General features: G+C 44.3%; 1 protein-coding gene across 11 annotated transcripts in view; it reads left to right on the forward strand.

Moving 5' to 3' along the window:
- The first annotated feature begins 269 nt into the window (after positions 1 to 269).
- Positions 270 to 23,915, forward strand: part of STAU1 (staufen double-stranded RNA binding protein 1) — a 79,831-nt gene continuing 56,185 nt past the window's right edge. For 5 of the 11 annotated variants that reach the window (XM_063633393.1, XM_063633394.1, XM_063633397.1 and 2 more), the window contains exons 1-3: positions 426 to 537; positions 17,048 to 17,145; positions 17,599 to 17,673. The gene's annotated coding sequence lies outside the window, so the exon portion shown is untranslated. Of the gene's footprint in view, positions 538 to 17,047; positions 17,146 to 17,598; positions 17,674 to 23,915 lie in introns of all 11 variants that reach the window. The other 6 variants (XM_055265533.2, XM_055265532.2, XM_063633401.1 and 3 more) reach the window with 6 other exon arrangements.

Here is a 23,915-nt window from a genome sequence, read left to right on the forward strand (position 1 = left end):
AAAGAAGGTAGGCTGGGTTCTCCCAGACACGCTTCGAGTCCAGCAGGCAGCGCGAAACTCCCACCAGAACTACAACTCCCGGCAGGCCCCGGGGCCCAGGGCGGGCCGCGGCGGCCCAGGCGGGACAGGGCGCCCCCCCGGCTGGGCTCCCGGCGTGCCTTGCGAGCGCAGGCTCCGCCGCAGCGCCAGCCGGAACTTGTGGTTCGGACCGTGGGTGGGGGTGGGGCCGGGGCCGGGCCTGGAGGCGGGCGGGGGCCGGGGGCGGGCGCCTGCCCCTCCCCCGTCACTTCCTGCCGGGCTGCGGGCGCCGGAGCGGCTCTTCAGCGTTTGCGCCGGCGGCCGCCGCGTCTCTCTCGGCTCCCGCTTCCTTTGACCGCCCCCACCCCCCCGGCCCGGCGGCGCCCGCCTCCTCCACTGCCACTCCGCCTCTTCCCTCCCTTCGTCCCTTCTTCCTCTCCTTTTTTCCTTCCTCCTTCCCTTCCTCGCCGCCACCGCCCAGGACCGCCGGCCGGGGGACGAGCTCGGGGCAGCAGCCAGGTGAGGCGGCCGGGCCGGGCCGGGCCTGGCGGGGCCCTCGCGGGCGCCGCCGCGATGGGGAGGTGGGCGGCGGGTGGGGCCTAGGCCTCGGCAGGCCCGCGCGCCCCTCCGCCTTCCCCCCGGGCCTCTCTCTAGCCCGCGGGGCCTTCCCGGAGGAGGCGGGTCCTCTTGCGTGCCCCCGCCTCGGGGCGCCCTGAGGCCTGGCCCCGGGCGCCCCCATCCCCCTCTCCAGCCCTCGCCGGTGCCACAAACAGGTGCCGCGGCCGCCTTTCCTCGTCCCGCATGGCGCGCGCGGGGATGCCGAAGTTATTCCCGTGGCTGGGGCGCGGGGTGGGGGGTCCCCGCTTCAGGTCCCCGAGGGCTGGAGCCTCTCAGTGTCGCCGGCCCAGGTCTGTAGCTTAGTGGTTAAGAGCACGGCCCAGGTGTCCAAAACGGGTGCCAAAACCGGCTCTGCCCCATTAGGCAAGACACTTAAAAACTCTTTGTGTCTTGGTTGGAAAAGGGGCTGCTAATACCATCCCTGCCTCTTAAGGCTGTTAGGGTTCAATGAAATGGGGCGTGTAAAGCGCTTATCAGAGTGCCAGACCCACAGCGTGTCCCAATAAACCGTCTGCATAATTTATTAGCGTGATATGAAGGTATAATTTAATGGGCAGAGTGGATAGAAGTTGACCTACCTATCCGTTTGTGTTTCTTAGAGGCTGCAGTGTTCCGCGTGCCCCTGTCCAGAGCCAGGGCATTGTTTTGACTTGTTAACATCTGAAAGGGGCGTACGCTTAATTGGGACACTGTAGTTGACAGTCTGTAAACGATGGATGCTATTTCTTTCCATCTCCGCTTAGGTAACTGCAGGATATTCACCATCTCCCGCAGGATGAGCAACCTGTCCATTTCCCCCCGCCCCGCCATCATCCAGCTTCTTGTTGTCATTCCATTTCTGGGAAAGTTACTGGCAGAAGCTTCCCTTGAGTTGAGCAAACCTATCTGGAGCACTTGCTGTGTGTCAGGCTCTGAAGGGGGGTGTACGGAGGTGGAAAAAATTGTCTGTTTTGTCTTGCTCTACACCTCGATAAGTTTTTTTTTCACGGAAGCTTTGCTTATATTCCTCACTCCCTGTTGGCTGACTTTTCTTTTAAGCCCTTGCCCCGCCTCCGTGTTGCAGTATTGCTTGTGTGGAAGTTTTCTTCTGTTCCGCGAAGATACGTGCTTCAGTCTGTTCTGCCACTGTTCTTCGGCTGTGTGGAAGTTTTTAAGGTCACACTTCTCTTCTGCTTGTAGCTTTCATTGTTAAGAGCGTGGTGGAGTTAAATCAGGTTCCCGGTTGATTTTGGCCTTTCAGGAATCCGTGCTTACCAAATGTAAATTACATTGCTACTTGTTGAGGTAAAAACTAAAAATACAGTTGGAGTGTAGAGGGAGCAGTTTCGGTTATCCTGGTGACAGGTGGGATTTTTAGAACAGCAACTTTATTAAAACATACTGGGTTTTTAAAAATTCTGTTCTTAGTTTTATAGGTGTACTCTAAGGAAATGCAACTTATGGGTGTTAAATTTTATATGAGTAAGGAGTGTGTATTTACTTGAGTGATCCTCCTGTATCTTAGGATTGTTTTAGGCATTAAATTTCCTTAGTGAACTGAAACTATTTTGATTTATACCCATCTCTTAACACACATGCGGCAAAGTGGCCTCCTTGTTTTTGACATTTTCCTAGAATTTTCTGACAGTCTTACCATTGTTTCTAATTTAAAATGTTTCTCTGAGTTTTTTTTTTTTTTTTTTTTTTTTGAGACAGTCTCACGCTGTCGCCCAGGCTGGAGTGCAGTGGCGCGATTTCGGCTCGTTTCAACCTCTGCCACCCAGGTTCAAGCGATTCTCCTGTCTCAGCCTCCCGAGTAGCTGGGATTACAGACGCCCGCCACCGCGCCGTGTTAATTTTTGTAGTTTTCGTAGAGACGGGGTTTTGCCATGTTGGCCAGACTGATCTCGAACTCCTAACCTCGTGATCCACCCGCCTAGGCCTCCATAAGCAGGTTAGGCGTGGTGGCTCACGCCTGTAATCCCAGCACTTTTGAGAGGCCGAGGCGGGTGGATCACGAGGTCAGGAGATGGAGACTATCTCTTGAGCCGGGTGTGGTGGCGGGCGCCTGCAGTCCCAGCTACTCCTGAGGCTGAGGCAGGAGAATCGCTTGAACCCGGGAGGTGGAGGTTGCCTGGGCGACAGAGAGAGACTGTCTCCAAAAAAAAAACAAAAACAAAACACATAAGCAAACAACTATCCGAGCGGTGTAAAGCATGTCTAATACTGCCATATCACAATGGCATATTGCAATGGGGAAATGATATTTTAAATACCATTTAAAAAAAACTTTTTATTCTGGAAAACATGCAAAACTCGAATAGTATGGAGAACCCCATGTGTTAGTCACTCACTTAGCTTTGACAATTATTAACTCATAGCCAAGGTCGGTTTTGTTTCATGTTGTATCCCCCCACACAAACTAGATTATTTTGAAACAAATCTTAAACATTGTGTCACAACATTAGCGATTTTGACTTTTACCAGATTGCCCCAGATTAATGTCACAAAATTTACTTTTAGTAGAATAATAGTTCTCATTTTTGTTTGTTGGGCTTCCCTTCTCTGTTTATACGTGATTTCTGTACAGCAGAAAAGAAGATTAACTCTTTTTTTTTTTTTTTGAGACGAGTCTCGCTCTGTCACCCAGGCTGGAGTGCAGTGGCGCAATCTCGGCTCACTGCAAGCTCCGCCTCCCGGGTTCACGCCATTCTCCTGCCTCAGCCTCTCCGAGTAGCTGGGACTACAGGCGCCCGCCACCACGCCCGGCTAATTTTTTGTATTTTTAGTAGAGACGGGGTTTCACTGTGGTCTCGATCTCCTGACCTCATGATCCGCCCGCCTCGGCCTCCCAAAGTGCTGGGATTACAAGCGTGAGCCACCGCGCCCGGCCTGAAAATTAACTCTTGATCCAATGCCTTCAGCTCCTCAAAATCAAAATACAACCTTGCTGCTTTGTTGTGTACAAAAGCAAAAATTCTTGAACTATTAATGACTATAATTGAAAAGCAAACAAATACAGATATCCCCAATCCTGTTTTGGCAGAGACCTGCCTTTTAACCCACTTTAATAGAGATAACTTTGTGTCAAAGTTAAACTACAGTTAATAATTCATAATTAAAACTTAAGTTTCTTTACAGTAGTTGTGTAAAGATACTGCTGTTACCTTAGGTTAAGAATTAAGCAAAAGATAGTCTTCTATCATAGAATTGTTTTCCAAAAAGCCCCCATCTGCTCTATTTCCAAATAACAAATTTAGCAAATATGAATGAAACCTTAATTTTTGTGAGTAGTATGAAATCACAGCATAAGTGTTCACGTTTTTCGTTCTTGTGTCTAAAAGATCTCTCTTACAATGGAAGTTGACAGGAATATTATAAATATTATAAATGTTTGTCATTGTTGCATAACTTTCAAATTTCTAGTCGTGAATAGTTTTCAGCTTTTAGGTCTGTTATTTGAGTTTTGTAGGTTTACTTTTGAGCTTGATCAGGTACAGTGGAAATGTTACATGTTATGACATGTTATGTTTTAGTTATGACTACCTGGAAGATGGGGAAAGATACACCTCTTAAAATTGATTTAGGAAAGAAACACCCATTTAGTATCTGGGAAAGGACACAACACATTTTTAAAAATGTGTAGTGCTTCCCATTAAGCTTAACGTAAAACTTTTAAGCACTCAGAATTGTTACTGTAAATATAGTTTCTTCAGAATAAGTTGCTCTCTTTTATGTTTCAGCCAGAAAGCCCATGTATATACAGATTACAGCAGTTGTTTCAAGATAATGTTGATGAGAAAAAAAACTGTCTGTGGAGTTTGCACCTTCTCCCTATCCCTGCATGGGTTTTCTATGGGTACTCTTGATTTCCTCCCACATCCCAAAGCTGTGCACGTGAGGTCCACTGGCATGTGGAGCAGTGTGTGTATGTGTGAGTGCTTTCTGCAGTGGATGTCCTATCCAGGGCTGGTTCCGGCCTTGCACCCTGAGCTGCTGAGATAGGCTCCAGCCACCCCAACCCTGAACTGGAATAAGTGGTAAAATTTTTTTTTTTTTTTTTTTGTGTTGGAGTTTCGCTCTTGTTGCCCAGGCTGCAGTGCAATGGTGCAATCTCGGTTTACTGCAACCCCACGCCTGTAATCCCAGCACTTTTGGAGGCCGAGGCGGGCTGATCATCTGAGGTCAGGAGTTGGAGACCAGCCTGGCCAGCATGGCGAAACCCCATCTCTACTAAAAATAAAAAAAATTAGCCAGGCTTGGTGGCAGGCACCTATAATCCCAGCTACTCGGGAGGCTGAGGCAGGAGAGTCACTTGAACCCGGGAAGCGGAGGTTGCAGTGAGCGGTTATCGTGCCATTGCACTCCAGCCTGGGCAGCAAGAGCGAAAGTACTTCTCAAAAAAAAAAAAAAAAAAGGCATGTATACTTCACATTTAATTTCAGTGTTTAATATTAGAAGGGTTTGGTCTTTATTTAAAAGTTTGGTGATATTTTTCTGATGAGAAATAAGCCCTAGAACCTAACTCTTGTTTGTATCAATTAGCGTGTGTTAGTCGAAGTCTCAGTTTCCGAGAACCTATCCCTTACATTAAGAGAGGATTTACTGTGTTTTAAGTTTAGAAATGGCCATGACTCATGGAACTCTCCTCCACCCCCATTCTAAAGTCCAGATCATTAATATCATTCTGGGTGTTATCAAAATGGATGCTGCTTCATCCATTCTCTCTCCCCAATACCACAAGGTAGTCTCAGTTTGTGGGGCAACTTTCTTTTTTTTTTTTTTTTTGAGACGGAGTCTCGCTGTCGCCCAGGCTGGAGTGCAGTGGCGCGATCTTGGCTCGCTGCAGGCTCCACCCCCCGGGGTTCAAGCCATTCTCCTGCCTCAACCTCCTGAGTAGCTGGGACTACAGGCGCCCGCCACCTTGCCCGGCCAATTTTTTGTATTTTTAGTAGAGATGGTATTTCACCGTGTTAGCCAGGACGGTCTCGATCTCCTGACCTCATGATCCGCCTGCCTCGGCCTCCCAAAGTGCTGGGATTACAGGCGTGAGCCACCGCTCCCGGCCCTGTGGGGCAACTTTCTTTGAGCCTTTTTACTGGATTGAGTAAGAGTGTAATTCAGTATAAAGATGAAATTTTCATGAAAAAGGTATCTTTTTGTGGGATTCCACAAGCCAATTCAGAGTTTATTGCCCAGGCTGGTCTTGAACTCCTGAGCTCAAGTGATCCTCCCACCTCAGCCTCCTTAGTAGCTGGGATTATAGGCAGAGGCCTTGTTTTCATGAGCCTCTAAATTGGATCATCTTATTTGATGTCATACCTAGTGACACAGAATTGTTCAATTTGAGGAAACATAAATTCCTCCCCTCTCAAATAAGAGCTTTGGAGTTGCTTTTCTCTCAGAATGGGATTTTAGAGCTTTCAAAAATGTTTAGAGAATTTTATGACAGATGTGTTTCACACTAGACCTATAACAGGTTATTTTACATTGACTTTTGGTGATGGAGACATTTGTAGTTGAAATGCTTCTCGTGTAATTTTCTACATGAGCTTTTCTTTAAATAAAACTTCACCAGAGTCAAGGCTGTATATCATTTGTGCTGTTCCAAAAAATATAAATTGCCTGTTATCGGTTGAACTATGAGAGGACATGTTAGTTGCTATGGTTATTTACCCCCATCATTTTATTATGAAAAATTTCGAACATATAACAAAGTTTATGAAGTTTTATTGTACATCTCTTTAGATACCGTCTACTTTCTATTTTTGCCGCCCTGTTTCATGGTGCTGAATACCATCTGCTTTTTTTTTGTTTGAGACGGAGTCTGGTTCTGTTGCCCAGGCTGGAGTGCAGTGGTGCGATCTCGGCTCACTGCAAGCTCCACCTCCTGGGTTCATGCCATTCTCCTGCCTCAGCCTCCTGAGTAGCTGGGACTACAGGTGCCCACCACCACGCCCGGCTAATTTTTTGTGTTTTTAGTAGAGATGGGGTTTCACCGTGTTAGCTAGGATGGTCTCGATCTCCTGACCTTGTGATCCACCCGCCTCGGCCTCCCGAAGTGCTGGGATTACTGGCGTGAGCCACTGCACCCGGCATACCATCTGCTCTTTATCATGAACATTTTACCATACAGTATTATGAAGCTTGAATAATGGCCAAATCCATTGTTCTCACCTGCTAAGGAGATAATAGGATTATAAATATATAGCTATGTTGATCTTATCAAATGCCACTGGATGGATGGGCTTGGATATCTGTCTTGTTGACAGCTTAATGCTCTGAACTAGAAAACCTTACTGCAGAGAAAAGTAATATTTTTAAAGTGGTAAAATGGGAATTACTGCAAATAATTTATTTTTTAAGTGTTTACATTCCCATACTAGTGAATAAGGTTAATGTAACAGTGATTTATGTCACCAGATAAATGGAAGTAGAGAAAAATCTCTGCAGGCTGTTAATTGCTGTATATTTTCTGGGATTACATGTGTTTGTTAAAGAAGTAGATTCAGGGAGCTCCCTCAAAGCATATTTACTGGAAGCAAAAGTGGAAAAATCTATTTGAGAAAGTGTTTGCTTTCGATTAAAAATTAGTCTTCTAAATATCAAATCTGTAACCCATCTGGCATCTGTTTAATCTGGAATCTAATTTGGAAAAGAAGTGTGATGACAATGTGGGTTTATAACAGTAATGGAAGCAAAACTGGCCATTTTATTATGATAGAAATTTTGTGTCATGTCTCCCAGACAATAAAGGCTAAGAAAATCTATTTAAGTACATTGGGGTCTTTTCCCCTGAATGAAAATGATTGCTGAGGGTTAAACCTTCATTAGATTGCCTCCGCCTTTTTTTTTTTTTGGAGACAGTCTTGCTCTGTTGCTCAGGCTGGAGTGCAGTGGTGTGATCTCGGCTCACTGCAACCTCCACCTCCTGGGTTCAAGCAGTTCTCTTGCCTTAGCCTCCTGAGGAGCTGAGACTGCAAGTGAGCACCACCACGCCCAGCTAATTTTTTGTATTTTTAGTAGAGATGGGGTTTTGCCATGTTGCCTAGGCTGGTCTCGAACTCCTGAGCTCAGGCAATCCGCCCGCCTCAGCCTCGCAAAGTGCCAGGATTACAGGCTTGAGCCACTGTGCCCGGCCTTGCCCCTGTGCTTGATGTAGCTACAGAACTGGTTGCTCAGTGAGTGGGTTGGTTTTAGTCAGCATATTCTCTGATCCCATTTAACATTTTTTACAAGTGGAGTGTCGCTGTAAGTTTTATAGTTGTTTATGTGTAAGGACAGGTTTAGTGAATTTGCTGGATAATAATATTTGCTGCTATTGAGCTCTTACCATGTGCCAGGTTAGAATTACAGGGTGAAAGTTATTTTATGCAGAAAAGGAATTAAAAGGTCAGGTTGAATTTACCTAATAATATAAAAGTTGCAGTTCATTTAGCTCTTTCCTTGAACCAAAGAAAAGGGTTTCTTAGACCCTTTATGTTGTATTTCTAATACTCACAAACATCTTTGCAGTGTAAAGGTCATAATAATTGCTGAGGTTACTGACGCGCTTCTGAGAGGCCAGATAACTGGCTCAGAGTCCTGAGGCACCAAGTATTCTAGAGCACAGGCTGGTCTGGCTCCAAAGTCAGTGCTCTTTCCACTGAACCATGCTTTGTCTCTAAATTATGCTTAGGTGCTTTTTGTTTAGGATAATTGATTCTGCTTGTTACTGGTGGCCCTCCCCTGACTCTCCCCACCACAGCAGCTAGGATGAATTTTACTCATTAGAACCTTAGATCAATTTGAAAGAAAGTCTGGTTAAGTAATAGTCTTTTAAATGGACCCTTGAAATAGCTTTTCAGTTTACTTTTATTTGTTATGTCAAATTAAGCTAAAACTTAAAGCTGATCCACAGGTTTGTGCGTGAGGAGGGGCTGTCTTATTAACCCTTGTGTTAAAGGAGGCCAGCTACTAAATTACTACTATAATGTGTCATCAAGTTTATTAAAAATTGCCGGCACGGTGGCCCACGCCTGTAATTCCATCACTTTGGGAGGCCAAGGCAGGCGCATCACCTGAGGTTAGGAGTTCGAGACCAGCCTGGCCAACGTGGTGAAAAGCTGTCTCTACTAAAAATAACAAAAATTAGCTGGGTGTAGTGGTGCGTGCCTGTAATCCCAGCTACTCGGGAGGCTGAGGCAAGAGAATGGCTTGAACCCAGGAGGCGGAGGTTGCAGTGTCCTGACATCGTGCCACTGCACTCCCGCCTGGGCAACAGAGCAAGACTCTGTATCCAGAAAAAAAAAAAAAAAGAACTATAGTCCAGGTTGTTGCTAAAAAAAAATTCATTTCTTCTGAATTCTAACATTCTGCTTTAGTGGAAATGAGTTAACTAAGCTTCCAATTAACTTTATAGGATAGGTGCTGGTTGTCCTCTTTGCTTCCTAGCCCTTTCTAACATCCCTTTTGTGGCTGATACTGTTGGGAGTATTTAATGCAGCTTCCTGTTTGGAATTGAACTGCTTCCTGAGCAATTTTGTTTTACTTTTCTTTGAAATGGTGATCTGAATCAGAAGCTTCTTTGGTATTCCACCTGAGCAGTAGTCTTCTCTTATGGCTAGTCTTGAAAGGCTGGATCAATGAAATTAAATCTGCCTTTGGATTTGAGCTTTTAGTGAGATGGTGTCTGAAGTTCCATTTTGTGTTTAACCTCAACTGAGGCTACCCTGTAGTCTGTAATGACATAGCATGTCTCACTAATCACTAATAGGTGTTGGAAATAACCCTTGGGATGAAGTGAGCAGATAATGCTGCTTATGTTGTTACTGTATTAGCTCCCTTCAGAGATGAGCTTTAGGATCTAACTCGATCTTGTCTGATTCTCTCCTATCTTTGCTGTTTTGAAGTCCATGCCTTCTATAGATTACAATTAACTGAGGCATGAATTTTCTACCCTTGCAGATTCCACCCCGATACAAATAGGGCCATTGTCTGCTGAAGCCATTGTGATTTTATGCAGAATGCTGGGCAGTCCTTTCCTGTGTCAGAAAGAACAATTTATATGTAATGATAAGTCTAATTATGCTTGGAAGCTTATTTTCCTTGTTGCACAATTAACCAACCTGCTCATGAAAGCTCCATGATCCTTTACCTAGATGACAGTCAAATATAGTTAGGCAAATAAGTTTCCTTTTGGTTTGTCATTGAGTAAACCTTTGCAACCTGTAATGTTTAGCAAGTGACTACTTCTATATAGTAATTTTCCTTTTAGTTGAGAATTTATTCAAGCACCAAACATAAAAAAGAATAAAAGTGAAATAAGCTTTCTTTTGCATGAGGGACTTTCTATAATTTGCTACTTTTTATCTTCTTTTTTTTTTTTTTTTTTTTGAGACGGAGTCTCGCTCTGTCGCCCAGGCTGGAGTGCAGTGGCGCAATCTCGGCTCACTGCAAGCTCCGCCTCCCGGGTTCACGCCATTCTCCTGCCTCAGCCTCTCTGAGTAGCTGGGAATACCGGCGCCCGCCACCACGCCCGGCTAATTTTTTGTATTTTTAGTAGAGACGGGGTTTCACCGTGGTCTCGATCTCCTGACCTCGTGATCTGCCCGCCTCGGCCTCCCAAAGTTCTGGGATTACAAGCGTGAGCCACCGCGCCTGGCTATCTTCTTTTTTTTTTTGAGATGGAGTTTCGCTCTTGTCACTCAGGCTGGAGTGCAGTGGCGTGATCTCAGCTCACTGCCACCTCTGCCTCCCAGGTTCAAGTGATTCTCCTGCCTCAACCTCCTGAGTAGCTGGGATTATAGGTGCGCACCACCACGCCCGGCTAATTTTTGTATTTTTAGTAGAGATAGGGTTTCACCATGTTGGCCAGGCTGATTTTGAACTCCTGACCTTGTGATCCACCCGCCTCGGCCTCTAAAAGTGCTGGGATTACAGGCATGAGTCACCACACCCGGCTGGCATGTCATAGTTTACAAGCATTTCGCCTACATTACTAGTTAATCCACTCAAGAATCATATGATTACTGTTTTATTAATCATATGAAATTGTGGTAGGCTGAGTGCGGTGGCTCATGCCTGTAGTCCCAGCATTTTGGGAGGCCAACAGGTGGATCACTTGAGGTCAGGAGTTCAAGACTAGCTTGGCCAACATGGCGAAACTGTCTCTACTAAAAATACAAAAATCAGCCAGGTGTGGTGGTGGGCGCCTGTAATCCCAGCTTTGTAGGAGGCTGGGACAGGAGAATTGCTTGAATCCAGGAGGTGGAGGTTGCAGTGAGTGGAGATTGTGCCACTGCACTTCAGCCTGGGTGACAGAGCGAGACTCTGTCTAAAAAAAAAAAAAAACTGTGGTGGTATACCATTTTTTTTTTTTTTCATCACCCCAGACTAGAGTGCCGTGGTATGATCATAGCTCACTGTAGCCTCAGTCTCATGGGCTCAAGCAATTCTCCCACATCAGCCTCCCAAGTAGTTGAGACTACAAGCACATGCCACCACACCTGGCTAATTTTTAAATTGTTGTAGAGATGGGGGTCTCTCTGTGTTGCCCAGGCTGGTCTGGAAATTCTGGCCTCAAGTGATCCTTCTGCCTCAGCTTCCCAAAGTGCTGGGATTACAGGCATAACCCCATTTTACATATTAAAAGAGTGCGGCCTACAGATGTAACTTGCTTAGGGTTGTTCTGCTGTATGGCAGAGTTGCAACCCAAACTCAGATCCCCAGTTGAGAGTTTTTTTTACATCATACCCAACAGCTGGTTTGCCCTTATCCTAAATCAGTGTACAATAAAAGGGTCTTTTACGTATTTTGTTGTTGTTGTTTTGTTTGATTTTGAGACAGGGTCTCACTCTGTCATCTAGGCTGGAGTGCACTGGCACAATCACCCTTCATTGCAGCCTCCACCTCCTGGGTTCAAGCAGTCCTCCCACCTCAGCCTCCCAGGTAGCTGGGACCAAGGTGCGTGTGCCACCACATCTGGCTACTTTTTTTTTTCTTTTTATTGAGACAGAGTCTTGCTCTGTTGCCAGGCTGGAGTGCAGTGGCGTGGTCTCGGCTCACAGCAACCTGCGCCTCCTGGGTTCAAGCGATTCTCCTGCCTCAGCCTCCCAAGTAGCTGGGATTACAGGCACGCACCACCACACCCGGCTAATTTTTGTATTTTTAGTAGAGATGGGGTTTCACCATGTTGGCCAGGCTTGTCTTGAATTCCTGACCTCCTGATCCACCCGTCTTGGCCTGCCAAAGTGCTGGGATTATAGGCGTGAGCCCCCGCGCCCAGCCGCATGTGGCTACTTTTTTTTTTTTTTTTTTTTTTGAGACAGAGTCTTACTCTGTCCCCCAGGCTGGAGTGCAGTGGCGCGATCTCGGCTCACTGCAAGCTCCGCCTCCCGGGTTCACGCCATTCTCCTGCCTCAGCCTCCCGAGTAGCTGGGACTACAGGCACCCGCCAACATGCCCGGCTAATTTTTTGTATTTTTAGTAGAGACGGGGTTTCACCATGTTAGCCAGGATGGTCTCGATCTCCTGACCTCGTGATCCGCCCGCCTCGGCCTCCCAAAGTGCTGGGATTACAGGCTTGAGCCACTGTGCCCGGCTACATGTGGCCACTTTTTAAAAATTTTTTGTAGAGACAAGAGTCTCAGTATGTTGCCCAGCCTGGTCTCAAACTCCTGGGCTCTGTCCTCCCACCTTAGCCTACCAAAGTGTTGGGATTATAGGCATGGGCTGCCATACCCAGCCATCTTTTACATTTTTATGTGTCTTTTTCAGTTATGAGGTGCTGTGTATTTTTTTTTTTTTTCTTTGAGACAGTCTTACTCTGTCGCCTAGGCTGGAGTGCAGTGGCGCAATCTCGGCTCACTGCAAGCTCTGCCTCCCAGATTCAGGCAATTCTCCTGCCTCAGCCTCCCGAGTAGCTGGGACTACAGGCGCCCACCACCACGCCTGGCTAATTTTTTGTATTTTTTTTTTTTTTTTTTTTTTGAGACGGAGTCTCGCTGTGTTGTCCAGGCTGGAGTGCAGTGGCTCAATCTCGGCTCACTGCAAGCTCCGCCTCCCGGGTTCACACCATTCTCTTGCCTCAGCCTCTCCGAGTAGCTGGGACTACAGGCGCCCACCACCACGCCCGGCTAATTTTTTTTGTATTTTTAGTAGAGACGGGGTTTCACCGTGGTCTCGATCTCCTGACCTCGTGATCCGCCCGCCTCGGCCTCCCAAAGTGCTGGGATTACAAGCGTGAGCCACCGTGCCCTGCCAATTTTTTGTATTTTTTAGTAGAGACGTGGTTTCACTGTGTTAGCCAGGATGGTTTTGATCTGACCTCGTGATCTGCCTGCCTCGGCCTCCCAAAGTGCTAAGATTACAGGTGTAAGCCACCACGCCCGGCCTGTGCTGTGTGTTGTAAATAAGTTGTTACTACTAAAGGGCTACTGTGAGTTATTTATTTAAAAATTTGTATTGGGTTTACAAATGTGAATTCCATGACAACAGTGACTGTATCTTATTGTGCATACCTTTTCCCAGTGCCTAGAATAGTGCCTGCAAATAGGTGTTGAATAATTATTTGTTGAATGAATAAAGTAGTGAATTTAATTCACGCTCTTGCATTCTAGTTTGCTTTTTTTTCCCTTTGAGACGGAGTCTTGCTCTGTCGCCCAGGCTGGAGTGCAGTGGCATGATCTCGGCTCACTGCAACCTCCACCTCCCAGGTTCAAGCGATTTTCCCACCTCAGCCTCCCGAGAAGCTGAGATTACAGGCACGTACCACCATGCCTAATTTTTTTTTTTTTTTTTTTTTTTTTTTTTGAGACGGAGTCTTGCTCTGTCACCCAGGCTGGAGTGCAGTGGCGCGATCTCAACTCATTGCAAGCTCTGCCTTCCAGGTTCACGCCATTCTCCTGCCTCGGCCTCTGGAGTAGCTGGGACTACAGGTGCCCGCCACCATGCCTGGCTATTTTTTTTTTAATTTTTTTATTTTTAGTAGAGACGGTGTTTCACTGTGTTAGCCAGGAATGGCTTTGATCTCCTGACCTTGTGATCCACTCGCCTCGGCCTCCCAAAGTTCTGGGGTTACAGGCGTGAGCCACCATGCCCGGCCATGCCTGGCTAATTTTTATATTTTTATTTTATTTTATTTTTGAGGCAGAGTCTTGCTCTGTTACCCAGGCTGGAGTGCAGTGACCCAATCTCAATTCACTGCAACCTCTGCCTCCCGGGTTCAAATGATTGTTCAGCCTCAGCCTCCCAAGTGGCTGGAATTACAGGCATGCGCCACCATGCCAGACTAATTTTTTTTTATTTTTAGTAGAGACTGTTTCACCATGTTAGCCAGGCTGGTCTTGAACTCCTGACCTCAGGTGATCCACCTGCCTTGGCCTCCCAAAGTGTTGGGATTACAGGCGTGAGTCACCGCTCTGGCCTAATTTTTGTATTTTTAGTAGAGATGGGATTTCACCATGTTGGCCAGCCTAGCCTCGAACTCCTGACTTCAGGTGATTGGCCCTTCTTGGCCTCCCAAAGTGCTGGGATTACAGGCGTGAGCCACCGTGCCTGGCTTAGTATGCATTCTTGACTGGGGAAAATTGCAGTGGTAAGTGTGCACTATATAGATATATTGATAATGATCATGATGGCTTTGGATTATCTTTTGAAATTGGAGGATTTCAAAAAATAGATTTGCATATTGGAAATGTGAATTTTTGTTGGTTTTTTGAGATGGAGTCTCGCTTCATTGCTTAGGCTGGAGTGCAGTGGTGCGCTCAGGGCTCACTGCAGCCTCAACCTTCTGGTCTCAAGCAGTCCTCCCATCTCAGCCTTCCAAGTAGCTGAGACTACAGGTGCATGTCATCATGCCTAGCTAGTTTTAAAATTTTTTGTAGAGATGGAGTCTCCCTCTGTTTCCTAGGCTGGCCTTGAACTCCTAGGCTCAAGCAGTTCTGTCTTGGCCTCCCAAAGTGTTGGGATTACAGGCATGAGCCACCACACCTGGCCAAAATGTGAATGTTTGTATGAATCTCAGCTATCACTGTGTAAAAGTATTTGAGATCCAAATGACTGCTGTATTTCTTCTCTCTCTCTCTCTTCTTTGCTAAGTTGATGATGGTTATTTTTTAGCATCGTCTTTATGTCTGACTCTAACAGCTCCTTTTTCCGTTCTTATATTTAGCTTTTTGTGTGTGTGTTTTAATTTTTTTTGTTTTTGTTTTTGAGACAGAGTCTCACTGTCGTCCAGGCTGGAGTGCAGTGGCGTGATCTCGGCTCACTGCCAGCTCCGCCTCCTGGATTCATGCCAGTCTCCTGCCTCAGCCTCCCGAGTAGCTGAGACTACAGGCGCCCGCCACCATGCCCTGCTAATTATTTTGTATTTGTAGTAGAGACGGGGTTTCACCGTGTTAGCCAGGATGGTCTCGATCTCCTGACTTCGTGATTTGCCAGCCTCGGCCTCCCAAAGTGCTGGGATTATAGGCATGAGTCACTGCGCCTGGCCCTTACATTTTTAATTTTATTTTAATAGAGACAGGGTCTTGCCATGTTGCCCAGGCTAGTCTCAAACACCTGAGCTCAAGCGATCCACCTGCCTCCGCCTCCCAAAGTGCTGGGGTTACAAGCATGAGCCATCACACCAGGCCTTTATTTTTTACTTCTGCTTTGGGCTAGAAAACTAGACACCTTGGGCCGGGCGTGGTGGCTCACGCCTGTAATCCCAGTACTCTGGGAGGCTGAGGTGGGCAGATCACGAGGTCAGGAGATCGAGACCAGCCTGGCTAACACAGTGAGACCCCGTCTCTACTAAAAATACAAAAAATTAGCCAGGCATGGTGGCACGCACCTGTAATCCCAGCTACTTGGGAGGCTGAGGCAGGAGAATCGCTTGAACCCGGGAGGCGGAGGTTGCAGTGAGCGGAGATCACGCCATTGCACTCCAGCCTGGGAACAGAGCGAGACCCCCTCTCAAAAAAAAAAAAAAAAATAGACACCCTGCTTCTCAGAATAGGGGATCGGGGATTTGGAAACAAAACAAAAACTAGGCACCCAAACTTACAGTAATTGTTCAACATAGAAAAGCTTGGCTTGGGTGAGGCCCCTATTGGTAAAAGGCATGGGCTATGTTAGAAGGTCTTAGGTATTTGGGCTGCTCAGAGGCCTTTTTCAGTTCCCATTCATGCCAGTCTTTGAATAGCTGAGATATTAGAACAACTGGGCTCTAGACTGGAAAGTTGTTAGTATAATATACTATCTACGAAAAGAACCTGAGCTGTTAAAATACCAGAAAATAAACTAGAGCTCATGATTTATTTCTGGAATCAGTTAGACAGTGAACGGCAATTTTTTATTGCCTGTTAAGCCATAGTAGCAGTGAGAAACTGAAACAAGCAAAAACACTTAGTGTTGTAAGAATGTATAAAAGCATCTCAAGGTAAGAAATTCTGTGTTACTACTGACGACTACCATTTAAGTTGAGGGATCTCTAGATAAATCAGACCGCAGAATTTGAGAATTAAACTCAAATTCTGTCATGTAAAGTTAACTTCTAAAAATGATTATGATTTGGACTTATTAGAGATAATGTGCTTTTTTCATATTCTGCAATTTAATATGCTACTATTTATGTACCCAGTGCCTTTTGGTAAAATTTTCCATGAAATTGTATTTGGGTCACCAAGCCTATGCCAACGACATTTATGAATAAAGTGGTAGATATAAAGGGAAAGAAAACACAGGTTTGAAAAGCAGTCTTACGTGATTGGACAATATGTAATGTACATTTCCTTTTAAAAAGCTGGGTGTGGTGGCTCATGCCTGTAATCCTAGCACTTTGGGAGGCTGAGGTGGGTGGATCACCAGAGGTCAGGTGTTCGAGACCAGCCTGGCCAACTTGGCAAAACCCCGCTGTTTCTACTAAAAAAATAAAAATAAAAAAATTAACCGGGCGTGGTAGCAGGCACTTGTAACCCCAGCTACTCAGGAGTCTGAGGCAGGAGAATTGCTTGAACCCAGGAGGTGGAGGTTGCAGGGAGCCGACGTCACGCCGCTGCACTCCATCCTGGGGGACAGAGTGAGACTCTATCTCAAAAAAAAAACGGAATAAACAAAACCTAAACATTATGAGATATTCACATTACTCTCATCAGGAAATAATTGGGACTGGAAAAGGAAAGTTCTGCTGTGTCTTATAAATGTGTCTCTGCAAAATATTCTTCACCCAGCTTCCAGGCAATCATGTCTTTTTTTTTTTTTTTTTTTTCAAAAGAGTCTCACTCTGTGGCCCAGGCTGGAGTGCAGTGGTGCGATCTTGGCTCGCTGCAACCTCTGCCTCCCGCATTCAAGCCATTTTTGTGCCACAGCCTCCCAAGTAGCTGGGATTACAGGCCTGCGCCACCATGCCTGGCTAATTTTTGTATTATTTATTTATTTTCTTTGAGACGGAGTCTCGCTCTTTTGCCAGGCTGGAGTGCAGTGCCGCGATCCTGTGTCACTGCAACCTTCGCCTCCCAGGTTCAAGCGATTCTCCTGCTCCAGCCTGCCAAGTAGCTGGGACCACAGGTATGCCATCACGCCCAGCTAATTTTTGTATTTGTAGTAGAGATGGGTTTTCCCCATGTTGGCCAGGATGGTCTCAATCTCTTGACCTCGTAATCTCCCACCTCGGCCTCCCAAAGTGCTGGGATTACAGGCGTGAGCCACCATGCCCAGCCTAGTTTTTGTAGTTTTAGTAGAGATGGGGTTTCATCATGTTGGCCAGGCTGGTCTCGAACTCCTGGTCTCAGGTGATCCACCCACCTCGGCTTCCCAAAGTGTTGGGATTACAGGCCATGAGCCACCACGTCTGGCCGCTTGTGTCTTTTGAAGACTGTACTGCATGCTGCCTCAAACCATGACATCATGCCTTCAGTCTTCCCTACTTGTAAATTATAGGTTTCCCCAAAACTTGAGCAGTATGTCTTCAGTTTCAGAAAAAAGACCTACCCTACTAAATTATTATTTTTTATTTTCCAGAGTTTATTAACCACTTAACCTCTCAGAACTGAACAAAAACAACATTGTTCCTGGAACGCCCTCTTTTTAAAAAAGGTACATATAATTTGGCTTTATAATTTCTGGCCTGTTGATAATCAGTGGTACTTTTGAATTCTTTAATGAGTTGTGTGGAGAATGATTTTTACTTCTGGCTGTAATATTAGAGAAACAAAATAAATTTTATGCAGTTTGAATTTCATCTTTACTCTTGATTTAATTAGAAAGTAAGTACAGGAAAAGTTATTGGCAAGAATGCAAAGCCTGTGTTCTTTAAATATAGAGACATGAGAATTGATGACTGAAGCTGTCATTAAACATGACTGGCTCAATAAGCTTCTTGGTCATAGTATCTTTTGTAGTTTGCTTTTTTTTAAAAAACCCTTTGATTTCTCAGATTGTTTATGTTAAACATGATTTTCAAACTCGTAGAACGAATTTAGCATTGTTTTCTATTGTAAGATAGGGTTATGAATCAAGCTTCGTTGACCACTAGCAGCTTGTGAACATTCAGATAAAAAAGGAGTTTTCTAAGAGTGTTCAAGATTTTCTGGTCTTTTGTCAGGGCAACGCAAAATACACTATGTGGGTTAACACTGCTTCCTGCTTTTAACACTTTCCCTCTAAAAGCTGAAAGCACATTGCTGTACCATATCTCTGAGGTAGTAATTAGTAGACAAGTTAACCTACTTTCTTTGAGAATGAGGAAATGGAAGCATAAGGAAATTATCGAAGTTGTACAAAGCCAGCGAATGGTTTTAAACTCACCACACTGGATTTGTATAATGCTTTTCTTTTCTTTCTTTCTTTCTTTTTCTGAAACGGAGTTTCGCTCTTGTTGCCCAGGCTGGAGTGCAGTGGTGCCATGTTGGCTTACCTCGGCCTCCCGGGTTCAAGCAGTTCTCCTGCCTCAGCCTCCCAAGTAGCTGGGATTACAGGCATGTGCCACCACACCTGGCTAATTTTGTATTTTTAGTAGAGACGGGGTTTCACCGTGTTGGTCAGGCTGGTCTCGAACTCCTGACGTGAGGTGATCCACCCACCTTGGCCTCCCAAAGTGTTGGGATTACAGGCGTGAGCCACCGTGCTTGGCCATCTCAAGATTCCTTTAGTGTTTTGGCTCTGTGATTGCTACAAGTGAGGCTTTGTCAAATATCCTATTATAAAGTGTTTTGGGGAAACTGAGGCACAGGGGAGTGGGTTGCCGAGAGCTGGAAGTGGAATTGAAAGCTACAACTCAGAAGTTTGATCTGATTTAACATTATTGGTTGCTACTTAGCAGCAAGGGTGGTTTCTTAGAAACTGAGTCTTGGCACTGGTCTGTTTTGCATGAAGATGGTGGTAAATGCAGTCGTGTTTCTAGGTAGATGGCACATGGTTACAGATTACAGTTTCCCTTTTCTGAAAGGAAAAGCCTGTTAACCATTATGTTGACCCAAGCCCCTTCATAGTCAAGAAAATGTCACACAGTACTACTTTTAAAAGTCTCCAGCAGATCATGAACAAGTATTCATTTTTATTGCGTTAAAAGTTTTCTGTGTTTGTATAAGTTTAGATTAAAAACTGTTTACAAATATATGTGCTTGAATTTTATTTTTGAGAATGTCTCCTAGAGAAGGAGAGATGGAAGCTTGATAAAGTTTTAAAACTAGAAAAGAAAATAAGGCTTATAGTTTTTTAGGCTATAGAGGTAAATTGTTTTTCACTTTAGCATGGTGTGATGGGTTTTCTAGGATGAAAATTAATAATGAAAATCTCTTTTAGGAAATGTTTCTTTAAGCAGACCATCTGACCTCCCAGCTGTTATATTTGTGTGGAAAGAAAGTCCTCCATTGCCCATGGCATTGGGCCAAGTGTGAGACAGGGACCACATTCAGTCTCACTTGTATTGCAAGTGCAAAGATCCTAAACAGCCTGGGTTGTTTCCAGGCATTATTTTTGGTTAATTTTATTGTCTTCCAAGTGAGTGTGCCTCCTCAGGGCTAATCTCCTCTGTCTTTGTCTTGAGCATCAGGTACATAGTGATTTGTTTCTTCTTTTTTTTTTTTTTAAGTAGTTTGGTCATATTTCTTTTAAAAAACCTTTTATTATTGGGTGATTTAGTATAGGCCTGCTATTGAACATTATTTGCTTGACATTGACTTTAAAGAGGTCATTTTGGAAATGATCGTATAGGACGATAGTGATTGACGTGCTTCTGTACTAGCGTCTGCCCTGCCTGCAGGTATTTGGATAATGTTTGGAGTCAATGAATTACTATTTTTGGGGGCTGGGAGGGAGAAGTAATGGTGGAGAGTGAGTTTACTTTCAGAAAACATTCAACCATACTGCAACAAGAAAGATGTGTCAGAAAAGAATCTTAGAAATAACTGGTATAAGGAATGATGTGGATATTTTAGGTGTATTTAAAGGCTGTTGAAAAGGACTTTATATTGTAGAAAAAGTGGTTTATTCCTTGATGTTTTTTAATTGACCAAGTTTCTGTGAGAGTGGAGCCTCTCAACAAACTAAAGAGAACAGAAGAATAGATTTACACGTGATTTCTTAAAGATGTCGTCTTGTGTCTTTGAGGAAGAGTTTAACACACAGATCCTTTCCAGCATTTAAGAATGTGCAATCTGCCATTTATGGGTTCACATGTAATAGATGCTTAATAAGTTTTTGTAGACTATTGAGTGAATATATTTTAGAATTGCTGTTGCTTTATAACAGCGAGACACTGGAGTGCTCCTTTGTATCTGTATATCCATGTTACATCAGATTTACCAAAGGACTTGCAAGGGGAGACGTTTAGTGAAACGTTTGTGATGATCTGAAAAGGAGGCTTCTCCAGAATTGGGATGACTTCTTTCCTTCTGTTTTTATTTTTCAGACACATCTTGTTTGGAAATATCACTTATTATGAAGGAGAATGATATGTTGATTAAACAAAAGTATAGCTACTGCATTATAAGTTGTGTTAATCCAGTTTAAAAATTGATTATTAAAAATGTTTTTCTGGCTGGGCATGGTGGCTCACGTCTATAATCCCAGCACTTTGTTGAGGCCAAGGCAGGCGGATCACTTGAGGCCAGGAGTTAAAGACCAGTCTGACCAACATGGTGAAACCCTGTTTCTACTAAAAACACAAAATAATTAGCCAGGTGTGGTGGTGCACACCTGTAGTTCCTGCTACTCGGGAGGCTGACACAGGAGAATCACTTGAACCTGGGAGGCAGAGGTTACGGTGAGCCAAGATCGTGCCACTGCACTCCAGCCTGGGTGACAGAGTGAGACTGTCTCCAGAAAAAAATGTTTTTCCATAATTGCTTAAGTATTTCATAGTGCAAAGATTTAACAATCTGTAAGTTGAAAGTGGATAAGACTAACCATGTATTAGCAGTAGCACAAGATAATTAAAAAAAGTCTAAGCACGATTGCAGATAGTTCTATAAACCATTTCTAGAAGGGTCTGCCTTCTTGTATATTAAATCACTCGGACTGTGCTCAGTATGATCTAGGTAGGTTCACTGCTGAGTGCCGAATACACATTTTGTCACCACTTTTTAGTACATCATATATAATTAAAAAAACAACTTTCGTAGCACTCATGTGCCCAGATTCTCCTTCACCACAACCCATAAAAACTATTTGGCACTTGTAAAACGGTAACTGCCAGCCAAGGCAAGATTCTGTTTTTATGAGAAGACTTTTGTGTTACCAAGCCAATCTTAAGAACCAGGCGGACATGGAATTAAGGAATCTTTTAAAAGAAACCCCTATAACTCTATCATTTTGCACCTTTTATTATGGTGCTTATGTATGCTATGTAAAATTAGGGCTTGAGACTAAGATGAGTATGTTTTGTTGATCTGGTGTCTAAAGCCCTTCAAATAGGGAAAGAACCAGGAGATGAGAGGTCCTCATCTGTGTGGGAGGCAGAAAGGCAGGAAAATGGCAGTACGACACAATTCACAGTAAGAGGTGTTTTCCAGCACCAGCGAGATCCGAAGAATCTTTGCGTTTCAAACTTATCAACCTAATTTTACTGTATATAAAATAGTATTTGTCTCTAAGAAGACTCTTAACAAAGCATTTTGATCTCTCGAGTCCTTAATTTACCTGGTAGAAAACAATCCTTAAAGACAGGTTTAAAGGAAAAGACTTATTTGCATTTAAAGACTTAGTCTTCAGGACAGTACTGTCGAGCAACAGGTTCAGAATTTACACAGAAGTTGTATTTCCAAAGTTCCACAGTTCCTTGAAGGCTGCTATGAACTAAATCTATATCAGTAATGAAAAACTTAATTTGTTCTTTGAGTTATGTGGGCAAATGATATATTTTCCCCCATTCATCACTGTGATGTCTGTCCCGGCCTCTCTTTGGGAGAGGAGCATCTGTTTGGGTATAAAATATTAGCATCAGGCCGGGGCGGTGGCTCATGCCTGTAATCCTAGCACTTTGGGAGGCCGAGGTGGGAGGATCACTTGAGGTCGGGAGTTCAAGATCAGCCTGGCCAACATGGCGAAACACTGTCTCTACTAAAAATACAAAATTAGCTTAGTGTGGTGGTACATGCCTGTAATCCTAACTACTCGGGAGACTGAGGCAGGAAAATTGCTTGAACCCAGAAGGCAGAGTTTGCAGTGAGCGGAGATCATACCCCTGCACTCCACCCTTGAGACTCTGTCTCAAAAAAAAAAAAAAAAAAAAAAAAAAAATCAGCATCTATTTTTTAGGGCCTTTTGAGATAGAAAGGGGATTTTCTTTTCCTAAGAATATAAGCTACTCGTTACATTAGTAAAATTGTATTTTGTGGGTTAGTATATGTGTGCTTGGGACAGTATCCCTGGCTCCTCTATCCACTAAATATCAGTAGGTTCCCCATTCTGCACACTGGTTGTGACAACCAAAAAATGTCTCCAGACATTGGCAGATGTCTCCTGGGGGAACAAAATTGCCCCCTCTTGAGAATCACTGCCTTAGATGCTGTGTTCAGCCTTAAATAAGACACATAAAATTTTAAATTAGCAGGTGACTAATAATTTGTGAGTATTGTTTGTTGCATTTTCATGTTTATCATATAGGAAATTTAAATTTACCTAGTCTTATTTGGAGAGTTTAACTTTTTTTTTTTTTTTTGGTTTGTTTTGAACTACATGTTGCAACCGGCTGTTAGACATAACTCGTTTAGGTGAATTTAAGGGTAACATTTTTGAGGCAGTCTTAATTTAAAAAGCCTGTTCCTTTCTCAGCTTCTAGAAAACTTACATATTTATGACTGACTTGAGCCAAGTGCGGTGCCTCACATTTGTAATCCCAGGACTTTGGGAGGCCAAGGTGGGCAGATCACCTGAGGTCAGGAGTTTGAGACCAGCCTGGCCAACCTGGCGAAACGCTGTCTCTACTAAAAATACAAAAACTAGCCAGGCGTGGTGGCTTATGCCTGTAATCCTAGCTACTTGGGAGACTGAGGCAGGAGAATTGCTTGAACCCAGGAGGCAGAGGTTACAGTGAGCTAAGTTTGTACCACTGCACTCCAGCCTGGGCGACAGAGCTCTGTCTCGGGGAAAAAAAAAAATTAAAAATTTATGACTGACTTGAAATCCTGGCAGTCAGCCTGCTTTAGAGAACATTAACCAAAAATCCCTTGGTCCACACCCTTTCTAAATTTAGGCATTCATTCAGAGTCTCAAACTCTAAGAGCCACTTAGGACACAGTTGGGTTGCTCTTTCTGGGATGGGAGTAGATTCTGGAGCAGATACTTTACTCCTAGCTCATTTTTTGACCTTGAGACCTGTGGTTGGTGTTGTGAAGTCGTACATACACTACAAGTGACTTTTTTGTTGTAAAAAGTGCTCTCAAGATAGTTTACAAAAAGCAGGAAAAGGAGAAGGAGTGAGTGAGTAAATGAAGAGAGGGGAAGAGAGGAGGAAAAAAGTGTTTCTGTTTTAGCAGCTGACGGAAAAAAAACCCAATGAAACGAGGTCATAGCTGACTTCTGAATGGTTCTGGACTTGTTTCTTGACACTGGTGACTTGTCTTCTAAGACCATTATGTAGATCTTCAATGGAACTCCTCTGTTATTTTGTTCTGATTCTGAAAGTAAAAAGGAACAACTGCACTCTTGGGGAATTTTGTTGAATAAGGTAATACTTATGCCTCTGCTATCCAGCGTCACATTTCGGCTGAGTTTCTTTTGAGTTTTGCAGTCCTTTTTGCTCTCAGTAAGAGAGAATGTGTTAGGACTCGTCAAGTAGCTTAATTGCTCTGGTCATTCATCTCTTTCTTGAGGACCAGCTTTAAAAATCATTTTGA

Source organism: Symphalangus syndactylus, chromosome 24, assembly GCF_028878055.3.
Source record: "Symphalangus syndactylus isolate Jambi chromosome 24, NHGRI_mSymSyn1-v2.1_pri, whole genome shotgun sequence".
In the NCBI taxonomy this organism is placed as follows: Eukaryota; Metazoa; Chordata; class Mammalia; order Primates; family Hylobatidae; genus Symphalangus; species Symphalangus syndactylus.